Below are 18,715 nucleotides of genomic sequence, written 5' to 3'. Positions count from 1 at the left end.
ATTCAATTTATTTTTAGCAAAGATTTGAGGTTCTATTAAATTGAGTTATATACCAATATTTTATACTTGAATGAAACATACAGAGAGTGCATACTCCTTATAAAATTCGAGTCAATTATTGTCAATTATCGAGATACTAATCGTTTTTAAAACGTTAATTATTGCAAATAAACAGTTTTTCGCGAATTGATGATCTTTAAAAGTGCAATTTTATTAATTTCTCGTTTCTCACCGCTTTCAATATCTATAATCTCACAAATATATATGTAAGGTTTTTATTTCCGAGGGCTGGCTTTATTTAAATTATACAGATATATATTATTTAATATAGATTATATAAATATATTCAGTAATATTATATTCGAATCTAGAAATGAAAATGGATAGCTAAATACTCGTTAATACCAGATCTTTATCTTTGGAAAAATATTATTTATATATATTTATACAGATAAATATAAAAGCATTTTGTGTATGTGATCTTATAAAAGAATCTGAGAAACTACAAATATACGACGATAAATCTTGGTAAATTATGAAGTTTGACTTACTCTCTTAGTAGTTCTCGTGGGCTGCCATCCTTTGGAAATAGCGAACGATTGTAAACTACGAGCTGTAGATTTTTATGGAGCAATTGTGTCGCTATTATTTGTGTAATCTCGTAAATTCCACGTTCTTTATCCGTCTCATGTCGACGGAATTGTTGTCCGTTTTTTGTCTACCTCGCGTCGTCGTGTCGCGATTTCTTTATCAACGAGTTTATATGTATAATGCAATGATGACGGTGGATTTATTTAGACTTTGATGCAATTCATCCGAAAATCAATAATCGAAAAACGTGCATTTAATATAAATATATTTACAGCGGTGAATGAAGTTTTAATGAGACATTTATATCGCTTATAAAGTTGCATATTATTTCCGGAGAAGTAAATAGTTCGAGATTGTAATGGATTTTGTACGATCGCGTGATGCGATTTGCATTATTTATTTGCATGAATAAGACGTGTTCATCTTGATAAAGATATTTATACAATTTTTTGTATATCTATATGTAATATGCATAATTGTAATACTATATTACAAGTATAATAATAATATAATAAAACGAGTCAAATATAAAAATATTATATTTTGATAGTGCAAACGTGAAGCGATAACGTGAAGCACATCATTGAAAATTTAATTTAATTTAAACAAAACTTTCATCCTCGGACTTTAATATAATCTCTCTGGATCTTAATCGTATTCAATTTTATAAAACATTTTTAAATATCTTATGTGAATATATTTATATATAAAAAGATTGATAAAATTAAGAATTTTCTATTAAAAATTATTTATCTTTATATTGTAAACATTTTATATTTGATAATAGTCGCATTTTATATTTGATAATAGTCGCATTATATTATTATATTTAGATATAAAAAAAATACACTATTATCAAATATAAAATGTTTACAATATAAATATAAATAATTTTTAATAGAAAATTCTTAATTTTATCAATCTTTTTATATATAAATATATTCACATAAGATATTTAAAAATGTTTTATAAAATTGAATACGATTAAGATCCAGAGAGATTATATTAAAGTCCGAAGATTAGAAGATCCGAAGTTTTGTTTAAATTAAATTAAATTTTCAATGATGTGCTTCACGTTATCGCTTCACGTTTGCACTATCACGAACGAGAGCACTGCGAGATCACTTTAGCGTTGAAGCAGCATCGGAATCTGAACTGACGAAAATTGTACCGTGTTTTTTCAATTTTCGCGTTTGGGAAACACGTATACCGAAAAGAGATCGAGAGGAGATCAGGGAGACGAAGACGTCCCGTGTTAATAGTCTCCATTTCAGTTAATAGCTTTCCGCGTTGACCGACATATAGGGTTCAACGTCGACTCCCGCGGTCGAGTTTCGAGCGGTAATAGAGCTCGTTAATATTCGATCAGTGGTTATACTCGCGGGCCGCATATATCTGGCGTTAATCGCGACGCCATTAACGACGCGCTAATTCGCGCATATCCCGCCGGGACCTTTTAAAGGGGGACTTAAAGGAGCTCGATTTGTGTTTCGTTGTTCACGCTGCTGCGAACGCTCTCTCCGCGTTACATCCCGCTCGTAATAATACGCGCCGAAACGCCCCTGATGGTGTTTGCACACTCGATAGACGACACCTCTTGATCTCTCGAGAAGACGGGAATCCGTCTTCGGGGACTCGAGCGCACATGGAAAGGACTCTTTGAGAGAAAGGATGCGCTTCTTCCGGCAGAAAGCGCGTCTTTACATCGGATACGCCCCGTTTTCTTCAAATATCACGCGCGCGTTTCAACTAACTAGAGGAAGAGAAGGCATTAAGTTCTGGATCAATATATGAGTCGATTTTCTTGAATTCTGAAACTGCAGTTTCAGCATAATGATTTATAATAGTTGCATTTTTAACGCATTCAGTTGGATAAAATATATTCTGTTTTTAACTCTATAGTTGACTCATGTTGACATCACGTATTGAACTAAGTCTCTTGATATTGGCGCATTAAGATAAAGTCAGCACCGCCGACTTCTATATATATGTATCGAAGTAATCCATATGCTCTCTCCGAGAACATACGACTCCTTTAAATCCGTGTTGATATTATCCTCCTGTCAACGTATTATCCCTTGCTATCAAGCCATATAACGTGTGTAGCTTGGTAGAAACTTTATACATTGTATATATACATGAACTTATATATTATCCCTTATACATATCTGTAGGATTCTGCAAATTTGTTATTTTAATATGGTTATGGTTGATGATGCGTACGAAATGCGAACTTTATTATTATTATTCTGCCTCTCTATTTCGCCGTCCCTTCTACGCCGACCAAACATTTTTCTTGTTGCATATTTAGCGCTAGTTAATATCGAATGAAAACGACATGGTATCTCATTAACTTTAGACCCGTTTAATATTAAACAGTCGCGCGTACAAACACAGGCGTTACCAGACAGGTAAACATAATACAAAATAAATGTCGGTGTAATTTGGTATTACCGTCAAATATATATGAATGAATTAATCTTCCTTAGAAAGAGTAGATGCTTTTAACGTCCTTGAAAAAAAATAGACTTGTCACATTGTATACGTTTCATATTTTTAAAAGAAAAAACTTAATTTGTAGAAGATGACAATATTTTACACACGAAATAATAAGTTTACATATATAATATAACAAATAATATTACATACACACATAATATGTATATATATTTTTATGTCCAGATTTAATTATTGCTTGCTGTTTTTTTTTTTTTTTTTTTTTTTTTTTTTTTTTTTTTTTTTTTTTCAAATAAATTCTATTTCTTCTATCTTTCGTAAAATCTTAATAGACATTTTTTTGGATACACTTGCAAAGCATAAATCCATAAACAAACATTCCCGTCTACGAATGTTCGTAGCACCGAAAATGCTAATAAATCAAGATCAAAAGCAAGCGCGTCCGTAATAGAACGTAAAGTACGACGACAGTAATAAGCGTTATTAAGTAAATTAAGAGGGTTCTAAATTAAGCGACGTGTTTAGCGAAGCGTATTATTAAAATACATTCGACGACAGATTTATTCGGATTAATATTATTTGTGTCTAATTAACTACCCAAATAGAATTTTTTTGGACAAGCCGTACTAATAATATTTGTGTTAATTTTGTTTCAGGTACGTACGTCAGATTATTTCTCAGTAAACTTATACCTGCGTTGTGCGCAGCCCTCGACAAAGTCGTTTCGTGCTTGGAGTGAGTATTTTTTCATTATATAAAATGTGTGCAATATGGTACACAAAATATTATGTATTTATCACGCAGAATGATCCGCTGTATTTCAATATATTTTTATTTGTTGAATTGCGAAGCCTCTCGAATGTTAAGTATGCTTATTAAGCAATATGCTCCGACGACTCTTTATGAGGCTTCATAACCGTTTGTATAATATAATAGTTTACTTGATTTTTCTCTGAAAGCAACTTTTCATACATTTGATTATAAATAACGCAATAAAAAATATTGTGATTTTCTGCATCTGAAAAATTGTGATTTTTTTTACAAAAAGAAAATTAAATGCAGGAAGTATGAAATACAGTCGAAAGAGAGACAGAAAGGCATTATTATTAATAGCACAGTAATGAACAAAACCATGCATTTATATGTATTTCTGGATTATATTACTTTTTTCATACACTCATTTTTCATATCTCTAGAATTAAATTATATATGTGAGTCACACATATATATCATACTATATATAATGTACTATAATAATCATAATTACACTATAATATACTAAATCAGTTAAAATGATATGAATATTAGAAAGTATGCTGTATAAAAATTTCGAGAATACGTAAAAGCACTATCATATTTTATTACGCATTATAATTATTAAAACTATTAAAGCGTATTGTAATAAAAAGTACAAGTTCATCTCCGTTGCTTATTTTCGAAGAACGCTCGGACTTTCAATTTTCTCGACGTAGAATCTTTCGCACAGCGTTACGTGAGCTAACATTTAAAAAGGGTAAGAAGGACTTCGGTGCACGACGTGGCGAACCGAAATTTCCTCCTGTCAGGCACACGAGTAGCCCGATACGTGATAATATGTGGCGCACTGAATCGTGTTCTACATTTTAATGAAACACATCAGTCTCTCCGAGAAATCAGTGGCTGCCTATCTAAAAGCCCTTTCATAAGTAAAGAAATGATTTCATCGAAAAGACGAATTACGAGTTTGCCGGTAACGAGGTCTTCTCGTAAAATATAACGTCGACGACGCGACAGCGGTGCTGAAGTCTCTGCTCTCGTTCTCTTTCTCTCTTCTTTCATCTTTTTCCTTCCTCTCATTTTCCATTTTCCCACTTGCTTTCTTATTGTTTTTCTCTGCATCTCGGCTAATTACTTTTACTGTCTGCCCGTAACTGCACAAAGTTAGCAATGGTCGGGAACTGTTCGGTAATAAGTACTTTTTAATCCCCCATTCCCCTTCCCTCTTCCGCGCCGCGCCACGTTATTCTGCATAAATGTCATAGCTAGATTATACAATTCGCTTCGTTCCTTTCGTTTTTTTTTTTGCTTCGTTTCATTTCTTTTTCCCCCTGCGATTTTCGAAGCTAATCGGTTAATTGCTCGCAGAAAAATTCGAAATAGCTAATACGGCGAAAAGCGAAGGAATATTTTCGCGCGCGGCGGCGAAATAATCCTCAGATTTCCAAATTATCTGAGAGCGAGAAGATATTTCAGGATTTTTTTAATTGACTTTAGCAGCATTATAAGATATAGTTAGTTTAATCCTTTGATTTATTACGCGCAGTTTTACGCGAGATCTTTGTAAACTGTCTCGCGAGAGAAAAATTCTTAAAATATCCCGGAATTTTTTAATTTAATAGATTTTTCAATTTAAAAGATGTATTGTTTTTTTTAATAATTTAGTAGAAATAATTATGATAAATATAAATCTAATTTAGAGAAGAATTTTATAATAAAACCCAAGACGGAAAGAAAGAAATAAATAAGCGAAAATTACTTTCGAAAGCTTCAAGAAGATTACAGCAACATCTATCAACTTAATCCAAGAAATATGTTTATAAATTTTTATACATTTTTAGAAGAATTTTAATCACATACGCATGTGTGTCGAAACAGAAGAGATTCTGGAAAGTTTTTCGATTCAGCAATGAAGTATATTTGAAACGATTTAAAATATACGAACAACTCAAACTGATTTCAATACAATTGATTAAATGCATAATCATTTAGCTTCACGTTAACTCGATTCTTACGTCTTGTTTTATTATGGAAATAGATAAAATTGGTGGATGATTTTTGACACATTTCTTATCACACGTTATCGTAAAAAATACTGCCTATAAATAGCGCCGAAATAATCTTCGCCGAAGTTGCCTCTCACAAATAACTCGGACACTTTCATAAGCGTGATTAATGCATGTATGATATCTTATTTAACATCATTCATCAGCATGTTACAAGCTAGTATGCTTTCCGTCGCACATTTCGCTATTCTTTATACTTTGTGTGCATATAAACGCCTGAAAATCACGGCTGTTCCGTCTGCGTGATATTTATCTCGCTATTCCATTCGTCATAATTACACGTCCATTTTTAGCCCTCGTGAGAGGCGATTTTGAATTATTATGATGCGACGTAAATGTCGCTGATTTTGCTCGTAGGCGTAAAAGAAATCTCATTTAACCGCGAATCATGCGAGTAAGTATCCGCTATCAATCTGTCTACGTCTTCTTCGACGTGACGTGAAAGTGAAAGGAGTACGATGACTTGCAATGCCAGTAGATCTTAATCTTTGACGTGTTTTATCCCGTCAATTTTATGTCAATCACGATAGCGAACGATCAACAAGTTCTCGTATTAATCTCGGAATATTGCCTTAACATTTATTGAAACGATGAGAAGGAAACGAGTCGCTCATTTTAAAGATAGTATAATTTAAGTCAAGAGGAATCGCGTAAAACAATTTGATATATTAACAAATACATCTTTTTTTACATTTTTTATTATTTTGATATTTTTTTTATCTTTGATATAAATGTATAACGTGAAAAAAAAATTTCTATGAGAAATGTAAAAATGAATAATAATGGAGTTGAAGCTACTTTTTTGACCAAGTGTATGAATTTTTAAATTATTATTTGCTATGTTTAAATTAGCGTTATGCATTTTCTCGGTTATGCAAAATAATAATAATACACAAAATAAGGATCTAAAATATATATACTTCTTATTATTATACAGTATGTCGACATTTTCTGAGTCAGTGCATAATGCGGGACAACACAAATCCAGGACAAGCGTGCATAATCCGGTACTTCAAGCCACGTTATCCTGTAATGTTCGTATTAAACATAGCGTAATTGTAGAACTGCAGCCTGTAGCAATTAAGCGAGTAAGTCTTTATGTACGTATATAGTACGTTACAAGAGCGCATGAATACTAATCAGATATGATAATCTTTCAATATTTATTGTTTAATAAATTAAACAAATACGAAACTAAATATATAAATCAAAATATTCAAATAAATATTTTTTAGAATGAGAAAATAATGAAAATAAATATCACTCAAAGCTTTCTTAATAATTCTATGCATACCGAAGAGACAGGCAAATGTGTTAAAACAAACATCCAGGCGGAAAGTAATAACAGAGAAACTCGCGCAAGTTTCACGGGACCGAGCTTAAATCGCATTCGCGCAATCCTATTTTCCGGCTATATCCCTCTTTGCCTCTCTTGGCGCGAAAAACGCGTCTTACACGCGGACAATGGGGACAAGGTGGAGCAACGTCGTCTCTTGGTCTAGAACGCGTATGCGTATATCTGAATACGTGTGGCCGAGCGCGATTAATTCGCCAAGAATGGACGTTAGCTGCTCGAACTGTCGTATTCCGAGCGAACCCCGGAGGAAAACACGCGGACGGACCTCATTCTTTTATATCCGAGACGAAAAGGAGAGCTCCTCCATTGCGAACGTCGTCGAGAGTCCCTCGGTTTCGATCGAGATCGTTTCCGTCCGGTTCCCGCCAACGTATTCTCTCGTGAATCGCGATAATTTGATTCGGCGGCTGCGGTGTGGTTCTCTCTCTCTCGGCAAATCGCGGCGCCCAGGACGTTAATCGTCCCGGTTGGTCGTCTGGAAGCGTCGTGACGCCGGAAATTGGTTTCTAAGCGCTTCCTCGCAGCGCCTGCATCGAGATTTAGTGAACTTTGGCTATCTTTCGCCTGTCTTCTCTCCATCTCTCTCTCTCTCTCTCTCTCTCTCTCTATATATATATATATATATATATATATATATATATATCTTTCTCTCTCGCTTATGTACGTTCATGAACGCTTTGTTCCACATTCCCGAAATAATGTTCGCCACCGCTTTTCATTCGCACAGGTGATAACCTCGTGGGCGGATTCTCCACTCTATTTCGGCATGATATTAATACGTTAGAATTCGGGGAAAATAACGATCCTTTTTTCCGAGAGTAGTTTGAAGTTAGAAGAGCCAACATATTAATTATGTTGGTAAATGGATGACACAAGTTTGAGCTGTGATCTCTGCTGATTTATGGATTAAAGTTTAGATATTTACGTTAGAAGCGCGAGAAAGTGCGAAGAAAAGCACAATGAATTTTATCGGACTTTATTATTGACTTGGAGTTGATTTTTATCTGAATCGTTTTTGGCATCATTCTAGTACTTTTTAAATAACTATTTTGTCTCGCTTATATGAAATGCATTAGATTTCGCGATATTTAACGTTATTAATGCATCGAAACTGACGGTGGTATACATTATTTCCAAGATGAAAGGGATGAAGTTCGACCAAAATGGATCGACACGCGAGGGCGAGATTCGGGACGCGGATAACCGCGAGAGGACATTAATCCGAATCATAGTGAGAGGAGACGTTCCCCTTACCTCTTTCAGAGGATGTAGCGAAGGAGAAAGAGAGAGAGGGAGAACTTTTCGCTGGTCGTAACTTCTAGCGAAGAATCCCCGTTAAACCCGTGTCAGAGATTGCAAAACCTACGGACAGGAGGAACGCTCGTAAAACGCTCTTCTTCGCAAGACTCGCCATCGTTCCGTCAAGATTCTTCGGCTTTCCTTCCACGGCGTACGGACAGGTACGCTTTTACGTCTCCCTGCCCGTGACACAGCCGAGAGTCTTCATTCGTACGGATATTAAATGCCGGCTTAAGCAACGTTACGCGTTCCCTATAATGTCAGGCATTTCTCCGGTGGTCGGAAAGACGGAGCATGTGCTCTATAGGAACAATACCGTGACATGCTCCGACATTTCTTATTTTTCTTATTCTCTACACGTTGCTCTTTATTTTTCCTTTTATATTAGAGTATAGTTTTTATTTTACTGCGTTATATATGTACATATATGTTTTTTTTTTAGTGCATTTTATTATTTTTTATTTTTTATATACATATGTGTACCTATATACATATATGTATCTTTTTACTTTTTTTTTATTTTCCATTATTTGCTCTATATCTATATTTATATTTTACTATTATTTTTAGTATTATATATTAGTGTTAGAGTAATATTATATTAAAAAATTATTAAAGTTTGTATATTAATTTTTTTACTTATTGAAATTTTGCACGCTTTTATATATACAAGTTCTATAAAAGAAAACTTACAGGTCAGTTATATACCTATACATATATATTTTGTTTTGTCGATTATTGTAGTTTGATTTGTGAGGTATGAAATACTTTCAAAGTTTTAAGATTTTTATATTCAGATAAATTATAACACTTTTTATTTATCGAAGGAAACCAAATAGTTGAACTTATTATTGCTAGACATTTACAATAATTTAATTTTCCTTGTCACAGATAGAGGAAAGCGCGAATCTTGCTATTATTATGTGAATAGATATGGTGTACATATACGAAATTCTCATGAATCTATAATATGCTTATCTAAGCTTAACGAAATTATGCCACGGAAATTATACTGATTGTTACACTATCTGAATTACGCTAATCCAAAATGCTAATCGTGATTAGGGATTAAAACATAGACACATTTAGCGAAAGTTATTTTATTTGTTGCAACATTGTCTCGCAGACTCGCTATCAATCTTCTTGATTACCGTTTTTCCCTCGATTAATTTAGTTTATGGCGACTTCTTTGCGAGATAATTCCAAATGAATCTTTTCTCGATCGAATTTCGTAATTAACTTATCTGGCAGCAGTTCTTTATTTTCGGCTACTATCTCTTCGCTCATTTTCTGCTTCTTCTATTCAAATTTAAAAGTGGTTTTCTTGCTATCTCAAGAGTTTGTTATTCTACCAGTAGCTATAATTTCGCGAACAAAATTTCTTAGGTTTATTTAATTATCTCATTGCATATACTTTTAATGGAATTTTAATCAGCATTTGGTCATCTTAAACGTATTTGGATGGTCAATAGAACTTGGTAAAAAATTCTTCGACATATCCTGTGAATATTCGTAGATTTCTTTTTTAAGATTTTATAATACATATTTAAAAATCTTTCGAGTATTTATGTATAAAATTATGATTATATTACACATCAAGGGAGTTAATGAATAATTATAAATTGAAATAACGTGATTTAAAATTTATTTTCTAACATTTATGGTATCTTCGCACTTCTCAGATTCTTAAAATGGAATATCCTTAACATTTCTTGATATAATAGGAAAAGTTATTCAATCTTAATCCAGATAATTAATAAACACGTGTCTTGTTCAACTTTGGAGATGTAATTTTCATAATGTATACGTTTCCCGCGTATAACTTTGCCAATTATCGTACTTTTGACTTGCAGTATCTTGAAGCAGAAATAGTCTCGGACTTATTCCGGATACGACATCGTAATTAACAGCGTAGAGCAGTCGAGGTATCGCGCGCGCAGTCCCCGATAATTTTGCAACCCCGACTGAGTAATCGCTAATTGCGAATTCGGGCATAATCCCGCGATCATCCTGCGATACCGTTGTACCGAGCTTAATTGATAATCTCCACCTCCTCGGCGCGGCGCGGAAAACGCGGAAAACTTTAATTTAGGCCGCGCGCGCGAACGGGCGCGCGCATACGCTAACTTTATTATCTGAATTATTAGAGGCGCTTTTATCGTCTCATAAATCCGACGATAACGACTTCATTTAACTCGATTTCACGGCAAGCTTCTCCTTCTTCTTCGAGCAGCCTCGCTGCTCCTCGAAGATCCCAATCAGGCTTCCATAATATTCATGAATAAAATGTTAGAATTAAGCGAAGAATTTCATACAGTGTGTTGATGTTATCACATTTTATTGTTTTCTTATCGCATTATATTATGAATTCGAAAGACATCGCAATAACTGGAGCTGATGTGATTTTATATATATTTTAGATAATGGAGGGAGATATTGTTCGTTGTTTAACAATTAAGATTCCGATGAATATCTCTCGTACATGATATATGAAATAATATTTTAGCGACGACGCCGACCATCGTCGCTGCCTAAATTAACGATGCAATTATCGTCGGTTAGTAGTTCGCACGAACGTTTAACGCGGAAACGAGGAATCGCGCACGCCATTGAGTCGAGAAACTGGCACGTGCCTCTCGCGTATAATGAGCCAGCGACCAATTATGCGCTCGATCATCCGACACGCTTCTCTTATGCATCGAACGCATCCTAACAGCGTCGCGTCGATCGGAAGTGAATCGAGAATGCGTCAGAAAGAGAAGAGTTACGGTTACTTCGTTGAAGCACTGAAACGAGAATGGCATAATCGATAATCAATTCGCCGAATGTAATCGAAATTTATTCTGCATATTACGCTGCAGCCTTCTTGCGATATCGCTATTATTATCCGCGAAAACACACCATTATATTGTCTATCATATTTGACAGTTCTGCTCTTATACATTTTTCTGCAGAGATAAATTACGAAATTATTGCTAATCATTTAATTTGAAATTTATTCTTTTATTATTAATTTGCGCAACAAAATAAGACACTTTAATTCAATCATCGCTATATTTGCTGTAGTATTTTAGTACGGCATTAAAAATACGTTAATTTTTAACAGTAGGGTTTATCGGATTACTAATATAACGAACGAAACCATCGACGATATTAATCCTTAACATCGGTCTTCGAAAAAGACGATCATAAACTAAAAGAAGATTCAATACTATATTGCTACTGAAAGTTATTTTCGTTCGCGGTAGAGACAATTTCGTCCAACGCTATTATTTCGCGGGTGGCGAAGGATTAAGAAACGACGATCGATGATCGCCGAGTACACCGGGAGTCGCAGCTGTTGGTGCAACGTGGTGGCAAGAAAGGCGGAGAAGAAGGGTGCGCCCGTGGATGAGTCCGAGTTTTCACGAGCGCGTTCCGGTCGGTCGGCAATCGTTCCGGTGCTGTCAAATAAATGTCTCGCGCACACACGACCGCGAATCCCGACCCTCGTTAGTCGACTTTCCCGCCGGGTCACGATTATCTCCGGAGTTTCCCAATTGGGTCTCGAAAGTGTTCCGTGAGTATTAACGCGCTGGATATACAGAGTGTTCCCAAACTCGCGCAATAAAATTCCTTGATTAATTGTACGCGTATCGCAAATAACACGTTGTTCCGGAACATTTAACTTAATTTTCATTCCTTCGTAATAAGTTTTGAAAAAAGCTCGTATTGTTTATGCAGCTTAATATAGCTTGAGGAAATTATTTAGGAAAAGAAGTAATTTCTGCTATAGCGTAAGGAATTTTTATGACTGCATTTATTATAGTAACAATATATTTTATGTTGAATTTAATAATAGGCTTTGTGTTTTTCATAATTTTTAAGTTTTATATTTAAAAATATCTTGTATTATTTTTTTTTCCTAATAAATAATTTTCTTAAGCTATATTAAGCTGCATAAGCTTTCTTCGAAACTTATTATAAAGGAATAAAAGTTGACTTAAATACAATTTTTAAAAAATTCGTAGATGAGACAGTCTCGTAGACAAATAACTGTTTCAAGTATAAAAAAATCAGAGATTTTGCAAAACATACCAAAGAGAAAAGCGGCTAAAAGAAAAAAGAAAACAATGCGAGAGTACATTGAGACCCGTACATATGAGACCCTTACAATGCACTCGGTGGCTTACGTGTAACCCGAGTAAGGATTTAAGGATTTTGGTTTTCCGAGTCGGTTTAGCAACGGTCACCGCTACCGCGACCGCTGCTAAGTAAGAGGCATCCGATTGCGCGCGTTTCGCCCGAGATTTATCAAATTTACGGACGAACAGAGAGAACCACCTTTGAGTAGACGTTTAACAGTGAAACGCAGCTTACGAGGCGGATCGCAAAGCGCGTTCGTCTGACCGCGCGTACCTCGCTGCATCGGGTTACGCAATGCGATATCGAACGGTAAAAGCTGCTCGATCTTCTCCGATCCCTTGTTAAAGCGCTTTGTGTATCAGACACTGGCACGCCGATGGCTTTGGTAACGCTAATCAGAGGCAATTATCGGCACCGGAAGCAAACGCTACTCTACGTATCGAAGCGAGGCTGCGCGAGATCCTCGCGTTCGCGTATTTAGTTAGAGACGGTACGTACGTGCTTAATTAAAATATATACCTGCCTTAACCGGATCATCGTGTTTCGTGCTTCGTCATGCGAATTGAAGAAGGCGTTTACGTGCCTTACGTGTTTGCCAGAATTAAGGTATCGCATGCATCCTTGCTTTGTACATTTCAGTTCAGTGTCGCTATGTTCGATAGTCGTCTCATGTTGTCACAATATTTGTATTGCGCAAATAAGCTTGAAAACGAGGAGATATTCGGAAACTTTAATTTAATTAAATTCTTAATGCTCCTAAAAATCTAGTTAAAATCGACAGAATAGAACGCTTCGCGTTATCTCTCACGATACTTTGACAGAAACCTTTTTTATTTTTTATTAATATCTATTTTTATTATTAATTAATATTATTTAATTATTAATAATTAATATTTATTTTTAATTAATAATGCTAAATATCTAATATTATTATAACTTATAACTGTTATTGTTTTAACGATTGTCTGTTTTTATCTTCATCTCTGGTACTTGGGGTTGAAATATTATTTGATATTTCTGCAGCATCTATGTACGTCTTTGCACGTTGCTCTATAATTTCTGATGATACCCATTATCCGGAAAATAAGAGTGAAGGCGAGTGAAGGCGTGAGGAATTAAATTATTACGCAACAGAATAGTCCGACTATCGACTTCCGAGTCCATCGCGTCAGAATGACGACGAAGGGAAAGAGCTCCTTTGCGAAACGACACATGAGATAGATCGCGGTCGTTCGCCTACTCGGCGACTAGACTGCCAGCACCCATATCCCGCCTCTCTCCGAACGTTATCCATAGTGAAGACCTATACCCTTCATCCACGCATGCATCGTCACGTACAGGATGCCGCAAAACTAGCAGTACGAACGAAATTGTCTCATCGAGGCTTTAAGTGATCTTTGCGAACCGAGAGATTATTGTAAGTGAGAGGTTTTTAGCCCTTTTAAAGGATGTAAATGAGAACACAATAAGAATATAATTTTTTTTCTTCATAGCTCTCAATAGTCTAAATATTTAATGATCATTTAAAGAGTTAAAAATCTTGTTTTTAATGGACGAAAAATGAGTTTTCCCTTAATCGGTTTAAAATTTAAATCAGCTGTCAAAAGCAAAATTTTATCTGCCAATAAATCGAAATAAAATTTAATTTTAACAGATATTTTAATCGAAGAATTTATAATAATAATTTTTTAATGCTGAAAAGTCGACAAACATAGATCTTTCATTAGATATATTCGTCGAAAGAATTCATCTCCGATAATAGCTAAGATGAATTAATTTGAAATATGTCTAATGTTGAAACATCCTGTACATTGCGACCTCAAGACTTCCGGTTTATCGCGGTTCATCCCGTTATCGGACGGCTGCATTTATTCGCGACCATACGCGCGCCGGATTCTTCTCGTTCTTTTTCCTTCTTCGTCCTCCTTCATCCAGACCATCCCCTTCCCCCCTGTCTCTCTCTCTCTCTCTTTGTCCATTTTCTCTTTCTTTTATCGCTCTTCAAAGCCGAATCACCCTGTGTCCGCCAAGCCCGTGGCGCATTACCGTAACGTATCTGTAACAGCCTTTAAGAACGTGAACTTACCGTACAGCCGCCATTGTCCCGTGGACGCGAAATGTTCCTTGGCAGCAAGAATACCGATCGTAGATTTCGGGGAGTGATGCTGCTACTCACCCTCGTCGTTCTTATGGGCTGAGAGCTATATAGATCCACAAGCTGGTATCCATTCCGTCAATCTTGATCTTATCGTTCCGAGGGGATCTTTACGATACGGCTGTAGAGATGCTTACTATATTACTGCAATACATTCTTCTCTCGTTTCGGAAAAAGTAATGAGAATTTTTATGAAAATTTAAATGTCTATATTTATGTGTAGCGATAATTTTATATCTCTTGCACATGATTACGTTTCATCAGTATAGAGCAGCAAGAGAATAAACTTGTGTAAATTTAGAGCGCGATAAATTGATCAGTCGACACTTTGTATAATATTATACTTATTAATAAGAAATTATTTGTACATTATTAAAAAGCTTGATATTTGATTTAATCGTAAAAGTTCTTAACATATAAAATCTCTAAAACTAATATATAACAAAACTACGAATATATTTATTATATATAATATTGTATTTTTGGGGGAAAAATGCAAATTTAAAAAACTGCACTACAAATCAGAATATTCTCAAATAGCAACTAAACTTTTGGTAACATTTTTATGATTATTTACTGCTGCAATATTTTATCAACAAATAAACTTTTGGTAGCTTGTTTCTAAAATGTATAAATTACTCAAGATCTATATTTATTCAGTTAAAAAAAATATAAATTGATGACACTAGACCGATAAATTTATGCTTTTTTATTTTTTTATTCTTTTTTTTTATATTTTATATTTTTAAAAGATAAGCGCATTTTTAATAATTCTAAAATTAAAAAGGATCTCTCATTCTTTTCTCTCTCTACTTAACGTCGAGGAAGTAATGCAATTTTATCTTGTCACTTTATCGCAATAAAAATATTTATTTGCGAACGCGACAGGACTGGCTCGACCGTTAGTTTTACGAGTCAACAGGGCAAACGAGACGGGTCCAATTTAATCCTTCGCGAATTTCTCGCGTTCGCGTGCGCGCGAGTCCTGTCGACATTAATCCCTGGTTAATTTAAGGATCCGAAATCCGCCGTCGAAGTTTGAGTCGAGTTAAAAGTCGTCAGAGGATTTTAGACGAATTTAACTGTGAGCGAAGTTTCCGCTTTCCCGAAAAGAACGGGCGAACAGATCGAATCTCATTATAGTCGAATTCTTCTCTGTGTTTTGCGATCTTTTCCTCTCATTTCCTTTTTTTTCGTTCGTCGTTCTCCTCTCACACCATTATTCTTCCTATTTCTACCTTCGAATTTATTCGCATAAATCGTCGACATTTGTGGAACACTTTTCCACGGTGCGTGTAATACAATCTTGATTTATTTTTGCGTATGTATATTTTAGAATTTGTTTATTTTTCTTCTATTGTTTGATAAACTCTACACTTTTTGTCGAAATGTTTTAAATGTGAATACATGAGAGAGTAATTTGCGTTTATAATTATATGTATATCAATATACTCGTCAAACTGCGTCTACATTTACATTTTAAAGCGGTAACCACCAGGTCTGTGATAATGAGTGCTATTTTCGAGATTGTGTACTTTAAAACTTTGTTTATTCAATTTTTTTGTCTTCTTTTTTTTTGCACGTATGTATAAAATTTTATAAATATAAAGAAGCGTAAAATTGTCTTTTTTTCTTCTTTCTCATGCTGTTCGAAAATTTGCTCTCTTTTATTCGTCGCATTTTTTTCGCCGAGAAAACAAAGTTGAATTAAATGAATGCCGCCGTTACAGCTGTAACACAGATTGCTCTTAGAGCACTCGTAACCCGAATATCCATTGTAACTATCTCGTGTTTTTTTTCTTCCTTTTCTACTTTTCTCTCTCTCGTCTGTTCACCAGATGCCATTTATCCGCTCATCACATTCGGATTCCTCCCGTCGTTCACATCCGGCATTGTCTTTCGTCACCGACGACGACGTCGCTTGTCGATCGTCCGCTGTCGCCGAATTCCCTCTAATTCGATATAATCCAATTATCGCGACGCTCGATGTCGATCGCACTAACTTCTTTCCGCGTCTCAGCATCTCATGTCCACCCTTCATCAGTTCTTTTCCGGTCAACTGTCTCTTCCTCTTCTTCCTCCTCCCCTCGCCCTTCTTTTTTTCCTTCAATCTGTCTCTCCATCTTTGTCTTTCTTCATCATCGCGCCGCGTCGTCGTTACGGATTATCACGTGAGAGCCGGAATTTCATTTCACTCTAATTGAACGTAGCGCTACGACGACGTTTCCGTTGTCAGACGCACGACGGGTTCCTCCCATGATTCATCGAGCGTAAGCGGATAGTCGTGGGAAAGGGGAAGAGGATGGGGAGGAAAGGTGGTAAGTTCAAACGGAGAAGGGAGAGAGAAAGGGGTTGCGTTGCTCGCTTTATTCGCCCCCCTCTCGCGTTAAGTACGTAAGTACTTTTGTACCGCGTCCGCGTGTTTCTGTGTAATGCTGCTGCAACAACAGCCAACAATGCGGCTAATTCCTTAAGTAGGTGTAGGAGAGGTAACGAGGCTTTCGTGTCGACGCAGGAAATTCCTCGCGCGCGATTCTCCCCGCGAGTTTCCGTCGCTCTTCTTCCCCAATCTCCGTCAACCAACCCTTTGACTGCGCGCAACCCTTTTCCGCGATTGTGTGTGTTTCGCGAACAATTACGTCTCCCTACGAAATTACGTCCGAATGCGCGAGTTGTACCTCCAATTTCGCGTATAAATGCGCCCGCGATTTATTATATGCCGCGTAATAAGCGTTAAGTCACGTTCCCGATGGATATGGAAGCGCATCGCGACACAAAGACAGGCGCTTCGTGTACCTCGGGGTTGGATCGCGGATTATAAGCGAGACCGAGTTAAATATGCTGTCACATGGAGGGGGAAGGGAGATGCATATTCACAATCAGATCGGGCTGCGGTATTATAATGGAATCAAAATCAATGGCAGTGACAAGCCGCATCTGATTGAATAGATCATGTGTTATTAAGCGTAAATGCACCGGTAATTAAGCACGGTGTATTGTTATAGCTTTCTCGTATCTTCTCAATCAAAATATTCTACTTCTCGAATGATTCAATATTATTCTTCTCCTCGAGAAAATAATTCTCCTGATGAATCTATTTTATAATAATTTTATTTCTCTATTTATTCCTTTAGATTTCCTTTTTTATATCGTAATATTATTTTCAGATTTTTTACTCTCTAGCGTTTTATTAATTTCCTTCAATTTTTTCCCCTCGAATTTGCACATTTCCGATATATAAATAAAGGGATAAAAATTCTATCGCGAGTAGTATCTACTACAGGCTTTCTATTGTTGACATGTCTATCCCGGCCCGTCAATTTCGCTTCTTTTGTCGATCTCTCGTGATGATGGATTGGATGGCGTGTCGCGGCCGACTATATCCTCTTCCTGCGCCACACAAACGCCGAAACGCTCGATATCACTGGCACGGTATCAATATACTTTAATTACCGGGGGATGTTGGTGCGCGCGTGCCTTTGCATTTACAGCTCGTACCTTCCATACCCTATACCTGGTGCCCAAGTTGATGATACCACTATTGCCCTCCCGGAAGCGGAATTTTGTTTAATACGTATACCGCGTATATCGGCAACACCCTCCACGACGTGTATATATGCGTTTCGGCTGTGCACGACATGCGTCACGTACGAATGTTCCGCTATTTTCGCGCGTGTTTGTGTTTGCAGGGGTGCTCCAGCTCTCCAGCATCCCATATCTCGCGCAAATGCGCGTCACGCGTTTCTTCGTAATCGGATCGCACGTGTCCCCGGGCGCGAATCCTCTCGCTCGATGGCGATTTTAGCCGGTTATTAATTTCGACGAGCTTCTTAATTACTTGAACGTTGCACGAGTTGCACGCATGCGTGTGAGTGTATACATATTTATGCGCGAAATGATCGGTATACA

The 18,715-nt window shown here is 36.2% G+C and overlaps 1 protein-coding gene and 1 long non-coding RNA gene across 3 annotated transcripts in view; both read left to right on the top strand.

The window, feature by feature from the left end:
- Positions 1-3,944, top strand: part of LOC145940280 (uncharacterized) — a 168,387-nt gene extending 164,443 nt beyond the window's left edge. The window contains exon 4 of the long non-coding RNA XR_014425978.1: positions 3,705-3,944. This is a non-coding gene — a long non-coding RNA (uncharacterized LOC145940280). The remainder of the gene's footprint in view (positions 1-3,704) is intronic.
- Positions 1-18,715, top strand: part of Fur2 (furin-like protease 2) — a 340,885-nt gene that overhangs the window by 274,365 nt on the left and 47,805 nt on the right. The gene's annotated exons all lie outside the window — the stretch shown is intronic.

The sequence above is a fragment of the Prenolepis imparis genome, unplaced genomic scaffold, assembly GCF_030444845.1.
Source record: "Prenolepis imparis isolate NDT839.2.m4 unplaced genomic scaffold, iyPreImpa1.0 SCAF_9, whole genome shotgun sequence".
Classification (NCBI taxonomy): domain Eukaryota; kingdom Metazoa; phylum Arthropoda; class Insecta; order Hymenoptera; family Formicidae; genus Prenolepis; species Prenolepis imparis.
The sequence above is the reverse complement of the archived record's forward strand: the minus strand, read 5'-3'. Positions and strand labels throughout refer to the sequence as shown.